General features: G+C 51.5%; 1 protein-coding gene across 1 annotated transcript in view; it reads right to left on the reverse strand.

Annotated features, from left to right (window-relative positions):
• The window catches only part of EEF2K (eukaryotic elongation factor 2 kinase), a 93,112-nt gene extending 84,297 nt beyond the window's left edge, over positions 1-8,815 (reverse strand). Inside the window, 1 exon segment of the mRNA XM_003124551.6 lies at positions 8,464-8,815. The gene's annotated coding sequence lies outside the window, so the exon portion shown is untranslated.

Below are 10,409 nucleotides of genomic sequence, written 5' to 3' on the forward strand. Positions count from 1 at the left end.
AGAGATGATTAAATACGATGTGGTAATGTAATATCTCTATGTAATATGTAATATCTGCACGTAATACTCTAATATATATGTGTACATATATACTACATATATACACACACATATATAATAGAATATTACTCAGCCATAAAAAACTAATGAAATTCTGCCATTTGAAGCAATGTGAATGGACCTAGAGAATATTACGCTTAGTGAAATAGAGCAGAGACAAATATTATGCTTAGTGAAAATGACAGAGAAAGACAAATACTATATGATATTACTTATTTGTGGAATCTAAAAATATATGAGTTCCTGCTATGGCACAGTGGGTTAAGAATCCAAATGCAGGAGTTCCCGTGGTGGCGCAGTGGTTAACGAATCTGACTAGGAACCATGAGGTTGCGGGTTCGATCCCTGCCCTTGCTCAGTGGGTTAACGATCCGGCGTTGCCGTGAGCTGTGGTGTAGGTCACAGACGCGGCTCGGATCCTGCGCTGCTGTGGCTCTGGCGTAGGCCAGCGGCTGTAGCTCCGATTGGACCCCTAGCCTGGGAACCTCCATATGCCGCGGCCCAAGAAAAGGCAAAAAGCCAAAAAAAAAAAAAAAAAAATTCCAAATGCAGTGGCCTGGGTCACTGCAGAGGATCAGGTTCAATCCCCGGCCCTGTGCAGTGGGTTAAAGGATCACAGCTATGGCTTGGATTCAATCCCTGGCCTGGGAACGTCCATATGCCATGGGTACAGCCATAAAGTTAAAAACGAGAACTATATATATATTCGAATATATACAGCAAAACAGAAACAGACTCACAGATATATAGAAAACAAACTAGTAGTTACCAGTATGGAGAGGAAAGGGCAAGTTAAGAGATACAAACTACTATGCATAAAATAGACAAGCACCAGGATATATTTATAGCACAGGGAATTACAGCCATTACCTTACAAAAACTTTTTTTTTGGCCATGCCCGTGGCATGTGGAAGTGCCCAGGCCAGGGATAGAATGTGCACCACAGCAGCAACCCAAGCCACTGCAGTGACAACGCCAGATCCTTAACCTGCTGCACCACAAGGGAACTCTGTAATAACTTTTAATAGCGTATAATCTCTAAAAACACTGAAGTCCCTATCTGTACACCTGATATAATATTGTAAATCAACTGTCCTTCAAATTTTTAAAACAGCTAGTGAAAAAACAAGAAAGACCAAAGCCTAAAATAGCGGCAGAGAACCTGCGCTCTGCAGCTGCAGGGCCAGGTTTGAACCCTGACTCCCCCATGAGGAGCCAAGACCCTGTTCTAAACAACAGACTCCACGGGACAGGCTGGGACCTCCTTGAGTCTGTACCCTCTCAGCGCCTGGCATTGGGCAGGGCTCAACAAGTGCTAATCAAATACCTTTCCAGGCTGTTTCTTTTATTTAGTGGGGGTGGGAGTGGGGACAATTGTGCCACATCATCAGATGTTACTAAGTCAAGCATCGATCTCAGAGTCCAGGTCAGGGTCTTATAACATCTGTACCCCTAGCATGTGGTAGGTGCTCATGAATACACATTTTTTTTTGTCTTTTTGTCTTTTTTAGGGCCACACTGGAGGCATATGGAGGTTCCCAGGCTAGGGGTCGAATTGGAGCTGTAGCCACTGGCCTACACCACAGCCACAGCAATGCCAGATCCGAGCCACGTCTGCGACCTACACCACAGCTCACAGCAACGCTGGATCCTTCACCCACTGAGCGAGGCCAGGGATCGAACCTGCATCCTCATGGTTCCTAGTCAGATTCACTTCCGCTGCGCCATGACGAGAACTCCGAATAGACATTTATTAAAATTATTTCAAGAGATAACACAGTTCATGTCAGAATGTTAGAATAAAAGGACTGATTTACAGATGTCCCCACCAAAGAACCAGTCACCTGGTCATCACTAGTCGCCACACATGACCAAGCTCTCACTTCCCTGCCCTCTGTCTGGAATGCCTCTCCCACCTGCTGCCAAACGCCTTGGTTCCCTTCCAAACCCAGCTCAAATGTGTACCCCCCTCCAGAAAGACTTCCCTGGGTGGTTTTCTGTCTGTAAAACAGGAGACAGCCAACAGCACCTGCCCAGGAGCTGTTCTGAGGAGCCAGTGAGACCAGGCATGTGGTTCCTGGGAGAACTGGCCCTCAAAGGGACCAGCTGCTATGATGCCCTGGCCACGCCCCGCTTCCCAACTTGTAAGTCCCTTCCCTCCTTCCAGGCCCTCCATGAGCATTTCCATTGTACTGACTATGTATGTCGTGGGCAGAATAAGGACCCCCAAAAGATGTCCAGATTCTAATTTCCAACACCCGTGAATATCAAGTTCCCTTATGTGGCAGAAGTGACTCTGCAAATGTGATGAATTTAAGGATCTTGAGAAGGGAGATTATCCTGGATTATCCAGTGAGCCCAGTGTAATCACAAGTGCCCTTTTAAAAAGAAGGCAGGAGAGGAGCTCCCGTCATGGCTCAGTGGTTAACGAATCCGACTAGGAACCATGAGGTTGCGGGTTCGATCCCTGGCCCTGCTCAGTGGGTTAAGGATCTGGCGTTGCCATGAGCCGTGGTGTAGGTTGCAGACGCGGCTCAGATCCCGCGTGGCTGTGACTGTGGTGTAGGCCGGCGGCTACAGCTCTGATTTGACCCCTAGCCTGGGAACCTCCATATGCCACAGGAGCGGCCCTAGAAAAGGCAAAAAGACAAATACATAAACAAAAAAAATAAAAAGAAGGCAGGAGGGTCAGAGTCAGAGGAAGAGATGAGACAATGGAAGCAGGGTCATGGAGAAAGATCTGACGATGCTATGCAGCTGATCTTGAAGATGTAGGAAGGGGCCACAAGCCCAGGGTGCAGCCCTAAAAAGCAAATAAATAAGAATAAAAAAATAAAAACACCTCAGCTCATGCACACCAGAAAGAGGAGGAGAAATGAGCTTACTCACTGATGAGAACAGCAACCCACAGCTGCACCCAGGGAAACCAGTCAACATTCCCTCTGCCAGGGCTCAATAAAAATATCATTGCATATCACCACAGTGCTTCATTTATGTAAAACCGTTCAAGTGCAAAGGCTACCTCACAGCTTTAAAAATCAGGAAAACGCATGTTAGAAGACAAAGCACCATGTTGTCATTGGGGCTTCGACGAACAAAGTACACAAGAGGGCTTGAATTTTCATGTTTAATCATTTGCTGGGCGCCCGCCTCATGGACCCAGGACGCTCTGTACTCCTGGCGGGTCAGACCAGAGAGACACCACGTCTCACTCCCCAGGGGAACTCTGTGTTTACACAGCCACTCCATGTGGAGAGGCCAGACCATGTGAGCATCTGGAATAAAAGGGGAGGTGTCTTGGTTCTCTCCAGCTCCCAGCCCAGAGCATAATGCCTGGCACACACTAGGTTCCCTGAAAACGCAGGCTGCATCGATGAATGAGTAACAGGAGCAAAGCTGGCAATTGCTGCAGATATAATGGGCACTGTGGGTGTGGAGGAATAGAGGGACCATTGGGTTATATTACAAGGCATCTGGGGGTTAGCAAGAGACCACAGCTGAGATCCTGAGTGGGAAAGTCTGGGTCATGGGGAGCCCCTCTAAAAGTAGCCAAGACCAGAGCTCCCATCGTGGCACAGCAGAAACGAATTCCACGAGGAACAATGAGGTTGTGGGTTTGATCCCTGGCCTTGCTCAGTGGGTTAAGGATCTGGCCTTGCTGGGAGCTGTGGTGTAGGTCGCAGATGCAGCTCGGATCTGGGGTTGCTGTGGCTGTGGCATAGGCCAGCAGCTGTGGCTTCAATGGACCCCTAGCCTGGGAACCTCCGTATGCCGCGTGTGCAGCCCTAAAAAGCAGACACAAAAACAAAACAAAACAAAACAAAAACAAACAACCCAGCCAAGACCAGAATCTGGCCCAACAAAGCTTTGGGGATGAACACAGGTCTGGGTCAGGTCTCAGCTCTGCCACTACTAGCTGAGCGATGTCAGGCAAATTACTTAACCTCTCTGAACTCAGCTTCCTCATCTACCAACAGAGAGCAGAGGAGCAAGGTGGAAAGTAGGTGAGAGAGGTGGTGTGTGGCCCAGAAGTGGCTGTCCACTATGGATCTGCGCTGCCCTGCCCAAATCCTTTCGAGTTTAGGTGGGGCCATACGACTACATTTGAGCCAACAGAATGGGGACAGAAGTAACATGCGCTGCCACCAGGTCCATCCCATCCCCGAAGCCCATTTTCTAGGCCGTGGTCAACCTCTCCTCCACTGCAGTCCTGCCCTGAGGCACGCAGCCCAGAGCAGATTCCCAGCAACACTTACAAAGAAAGCTCTTGCTCCGTGACTCCTCTCAGCTCCCTGGAGGACAAGGTCCCCCTCCCTTGGCTCGCACATGCCATGTCCTGTTTGGCTCACACCCTAGCCTGCTCTCCCTGCCGGTCCGCTACCCAACTCTGCTTATCGCTCGCATCTCTGCTTAGGTGCCACCTCCTCCAGGAAGCCTCCCTAGGACCCCAGGAGGTAGGCACCATTAGCTTCATCCTACAGAGGTTAAGAGTTCTTGGGAGTTCTGATCATGGCTCAGTGGTAATGAGCCTGACTCGTGTCCATGAGGCCGTAGGTTCGATCCCTGCCTCGCTCAGTGGGTGAAGGATCTGGTGTTGCCATGAGCAGCGATGTGGGTTGCAGATGCGGCTCAGATCTGGTGTTGCTGTGGCTGTGGTGTAGGCTGGCAGCTGCAGCTCCGATTCGACCCCTATCCTGGGAACATCCATATGCCGCAGGTGCCGCCCTGAAAAAAAGAGTTCTTGCCCCCAAATCACAGGGGCTAGAAGGCAGGGGGAGGTGGGTTTGAAGCCAGGGCAGGTCTAGCCAGGCTTACATCAGCTGAACCACTTCTGAAAGTGTGATCCTGGGACCACTGCCAGAAGCAGCAGCCTCATCTGAGAGCTTGTCACATGCAAATTCTGGGGCCCTGCTCCAGTCCTGCTCAAGTCAAGTCTGGGGTGGGCCCAGCAAGCCCGCCAGATGGTACCAACTGCACAGAAGTTGGAGAACCCCTGGCTAAGAGAAACGTTCTGCACTTGCACCACCTGCCTTCTGGCCACTCCCCGCGGGGGCCTTGCCAAGTCTCAGAAGTGTCCCAGCTGGAGGACCGAACACTGCCCACCCTCTGAATTGCCAGGTATCTGAAATGCTTCTCGGAATGTTCCACAGCCCTGGGACTTTGGGGACCCAGAGACGGTCACCTTCTGCTTTACCATCAGCCTATTAGTAACTCACTTTTTAGGGCCACACCCATGGCATATGGAGGTTACCAGGCTAGGGGTCAAATCAGAGCTGTAGCCACCATCCTACACCCTAGCCACAGCAACACAGGATCTGAGCCGTGTCTGTGACCCATACCATAGCTCACAGCAATACCGGATCCTTAACCCACTGAGCGAGGCCAGGGATCGAACCCGCGTCCTCATAGATACTATTAACTGCTGAGCCATGACAGCGACTCCCCTTCCTTTGTTTGAAGCCTTCTTGCTTGTGCCCATCAGCCTGGGCTGCAAGAGTTTAATCCAGCAACATACTAAGGCCCAAGCTGCTTTTACCTCGTATCCATCACTATCCCACTGTATTCTAGAACATTCTCAGTTCTTGGGCCACAGAACTGATTTCCCCAACACAAAACTTTTTACTTTTTCTTATATTTATTTACTTATTTGCTTTTTAGGGTCCCACCCACAGCATATGGAGGGCCCAGGCTAGGGGTCAATTGGAGCTACAGCTGCCAGCCTACACCACAGCCACAGCAACCCCAGATCCGGGGCGTGTCTGCGATGCCACGTCTGCACCACAGCTCACTGCAACACCGGATCCTTAACCCACGGAGCGAGGCCAGGGATCGAACCCGCGTCCTCATGGATCCTAGTCGGGTTCGTTAACCACTGAGCCACAACAGGAACTCCCCAAAGTTTTTATTTTTCCATCAGCCCAGCCAGCCACTATTCCTTTGAATATAGGCCTGATCATCAGCTTTTTCTGTATCAGCTTAAAGAATCGGACCAAGAAAGAGTAAATCCTAGAGAATGAGCTTGAACAAATCCAAGTTTCTGCTAGTGACCTTCAGCTGTCTTCCACACTGCTCTTAGTGTCTGCCCATCCCGCCAAAGACTGGACAAGACGTCTTTGGGAGATGTGACCAGTGGAAGAAAAATGGTCTAAAGTCACCCTGCCACCCTGTGGAACAGCCCAGCCTGATCACCCCGAGCGGCAGGCCGGAACCAATAAGCCCCTCTCACCCCGGACCTTCCAAACAGCTCCAGAGCCCCATTCTCATCAGGAGACAGCCACAGACCAGCGCAGAGGGGAAAGAGGAAGCTCTGCTCCAGTTATGCAGGGGCCCAGGCTCCTTCCAGCTCGGGGCTCTGTCCTTCTCCAGGCCCTAAGTCCTCTAATCTCTGTGGGTCAATGGGAAAAGAGGGGCAGGTTTTTAGGGTCTGGGCTTGAGAGGGGCACCCACCATGTCTGCTCACATTCCATCAGCCAAAACTCAGTTCAGGCCCACCCAACTGGAAGAGAGCCTGGGAATCCATCTGGGTGACACCCCAGGAGAAGAGGACACAGGTGTTGGTGACCAAGAGCCATCTCTGTCACATAATACTTTAAAAAATGTTTTATGGAGGTCCCATTGTGGTGCAGCGGAAACCAATCTGACTAGTATGCATGAGATGGGGGTTTGATCCCTAGTCTCGCTCAGTGGGCTGAGGATCCGGCGCTGCCCTGAGCTGTGGGGTAGGTCAGAGACACAGCTCAGAACCCAGGTTGCTGTGGCTGAGGTGTAGGCTGGCAGCTGTAACTCCAATTCGACCCCTAGCCTGGAAACTTCCATATGCCCCGAGTACAGCTCTAAAAAGCAAAAAAAAAAGTTTTAAAATCATTTCAATGACACATCCTTAATTAGCCTTAATCAAAAAAGCACACACACACAAAAACAAAACTTCCAAGCACAGAATGTACACAAAGCATCACATGCAAACTGAGACTATTTCAAGTGATCATCAGGCCCCTACTTCCTGCCTCCCCACACCCTGCAAAAGATAAGAACTTGGGACCCCAGCCTACACCCTGTCTTTAGGAAGAACACGAGGAGTTCCCATCGCGGTGCAGCGGAAACAAATCTGACTAGGAACCATGAGGTGGTAGGTTCAATCCCCGGCCTCACTCAGTGGGTTAAGGATCCGGTGTTGCTGTGAACTGTGGTGTAGACTGCAGACACACCTGGGATCTGGCTTTGCTGTGGCTTTAGGCTGGCGGCTACAGCTCCGATTAGACTCCTAGCCTGGGAACCTCCATATGCCGGCTGGTGTGGCCGTAAAAAGACAAAAAAAAAAAAAAAAAAAAAAAAAAAAACCAAACAAACAAACAAAAAAACGCAACATCAAAGAACTTGAGAGGAAAGGGAGGCGGCAATCCCAACCATGTTACACCTGAATTCCCGTCATCAAGCAATATATTTGTTGAATACACACGTGAGCCAAAAGAATGAATGTGAGGTGTTGTGGAGCCCACAGAGGGAGAAGACACCTGCACAACTCCACCCCTATACCCTTCCTCCTCCCACTGGCATCCTTTCCAGCTCAGCTCAAGCATCACTTTCTTCAGGAAGTCTTGCCCAATAACCTTCCCCCCAACACACACACACACAGCGTTTGCTCTCCGCTCTCACCTGCTCGCTCTATATTCCCACAGTTCCGGGTATCTGCCCTTGGCTCATTCTGAGCCTCAAGTTCCTCCTCCGTAAAATCAGAGGGGGTGGACAATGTCCTGGCTGATGGGCCCCAAGGCAGGCAGCTTCCAGGGTGGAGGTCCCAGAAGTCAGGCTCTCACACCGCGTCCCCACGGGGCAGACGGAGCAGCCCCCCTCCCTCTCACTAGCCGGACAACCAGGCTGGTTCCCCGCGTTCCCCCAGGCCCGCGGAGCGGATCTAGGCCGGGACTCACCCGGTAGGCTCCCGCCCCCGCGTCGCCGCCCGCATATTAATGCCCAGTCTCTTGGCGCACACGTCCCCGGAGACTGCCAACACCCGAACTCCCGCAGCCAACAATGCAGCAAGGGCGCGTCTACACTGTCCTCGGGGTTCTGGGAATTAGGGCCTCTTGTTCGGGGGCCGGGGAAGGGGACGTGGCTCTGGGCCCTGCAGGGGAAGGAAGGCAGGGCTGTCCCCACCCTCTGCGGGCCCCGAGGCGCCCCGGCTGGCGGCCCCCAAGCTGCCTCTCCCACACCATCACGTGCCGAGTAGTTTTCCTATAGTCACTGCCGTGAATCTGCACGACGGCCCCATTTTACAGAAGCAAACACTGAGCCCCGAAGAGCCTAACCCTCACCCGTCCCTTCCGCCTGGGTCCTCACTTTTAAGCCCCAGCCTGTTTGCAGCGCCCGATCCCGGCTCTCAGAGCCAACCGCCACCCCACCTACCTGCTCCGGGCGGACAGGCGAGGCAGCCGCTGCTCACGGCCGCGAGGATCCAGAGGAGCTGGCAGAAGCTCGTGGCCCGGTGCTCCAGGGTGCAGGGCGGGCGGGCCCCCCGAGAGCGCCGGGGAGCGGAGAGCCGGGCGCGCAGGCGGGCGCTCCAAGGAGGCAGCTGCGGCCGCCGGACCGATCCCGGGGCGCAAGGGGGCACGCGGGGCTGCTGGAAGGATCCCGTGTGCTGGGGGCGCGTTCCAAGGGCGCGGGCGCAGACCACTGTCTGCGGAGCTGGGGCGGCTGCAGCGCTGGGTGTGCGGGCGGCGGATCCCCACTGGAGCCGAGCTGGAGCTGGGGCTTGGGTAGGAGGAGGCAGGCAGGGGCGGGGCCACGGCCGGGCGGGCACTCGGTGCATCGTTCACGTGGCCGCCCTCCCGTGGCCGTCACCGCTTTTGCAGCCGCCGCGTGGACCTGCCGGCGCTCCGTCCCCAGCTCCCCAGCCTGCTGAGTATACGGCTTCAGGGCCCATCGGGTGGGGAGGGCCTGGCACTGACCCGCCAAGGGACAGCCAACTCCTCCCTTGCGCACCGCACCTTACCATCCTCCATAGCTGGCTGCCTCGTTCTGTATTCAAGTCCTTTCCAAAGAGTGATCGCATGTCGTCGTTGGTACTTCTCTAAGCATAACCTTAAAATATTTTTATCAAGAATGGATCGCCCCCCCATCCCACCCCGGATTTCTGCTTCGTAAAAACTTAGGCGCTTATGACTACGGCAATCATGTGTATAATTTTTCTATTCTTTATTTTTGTCTTTTTAGGGCCCCACCCACTGGCATATGGAGGTTCCCAGGCTAGGCCTCTGAGCCGAGCTAAGGCTGCTGGCCCACGCCACAGCCACAGCATCGCTGGATCTGAGCCACGTCTGCGACCTACACCACAGCTCACGGCAATGCCAGATCCTTAACCCACTGAGTGAGCCAGGGATCAAACCTGCCACCTCATGGTTCCTAGTTGGATTTGTTTCCGGGGCGCCACGTCAGGAACACTAACTTTTAAATGTTTTCAATTTATAATGTTGTGCCAATTTCTGCTGTACAGCAAAGCAACCCAGTCACACATGTACATACATTCTGTCTCTTATATCATCTTCCATGGTGTCTATCTCAAGAGACTGGATACAATTCTCTATGCTATACAGTAGGAATGTGTATAATTGTTTAATATCATCTCTAGAGGTCCCTGACCTGCCTAGTACATTGCTGTCTGTATTCCTGTTAGCACATGGCCTGGCACATAGTAAGTGCTTAATAAATGCCTGTGATATGAATGAATAGATATGAAAAGTTATAAAGAAGAAAAGGCAATAAAACGAATGATAACTACTGTGCACACATGGATATTCTTCCAGATAAACCTTCTAGGGAAATTTTAGAAATTTCACAACTCTTAGAAATAAAAGTAACAGTGATGTTTATCGAGTGATTTATCTCATTCCTCTTCACACCAACCCTAGAGGTAGGTCTCACTAGCTTTACTCTACAGATCATAAAAATGAGGCTTTAACAAATACCGTAGGATGTCGCTTATATCTGGAATCTAATATACGGCACAAATGAAGCTTGTCACAGAAAAGAAATGCATGGACTTGGAGAACAGACTTGTGGTTACCAAGGTGGGGGAGGGAGTGGGATGGACTGGGAGCTTGGGGTTCATAGATGCAAACTACTGCATTTGGAGGGGATAAGCAATGAGATCTTGCTGTGTAGCACAGAGAACTATATCTAGTCACTTGTGATGGACATGATGGAGGATAATGTAAGAAAAAGAATATACGTGTGTGTGTATGTGACTGGGTCGCTTTGCTGTACAGTAGAAAATTGACAGAACACTGTAAACCAACTACAATGGAAAAAATAAAAATGATTTTTAAAAATGAGGCTTTAGAGATACATTTGCC

Source organism: Sus scrofa, chromosome 3 (genome assembly GCF_000003025.6).
Source record: "Sus scrofa isolate TJ Tabasco breed Duroc chromosome 3, Sscrofa11.1, whole genome shotgun sequence".
Taxonomy (NCBI): domain Eukaryota; kingdom Metazoa; phylum Chordata; class Mammalia; order Artiodactyla; family Suidae; genus Sus; species Sus scrofa.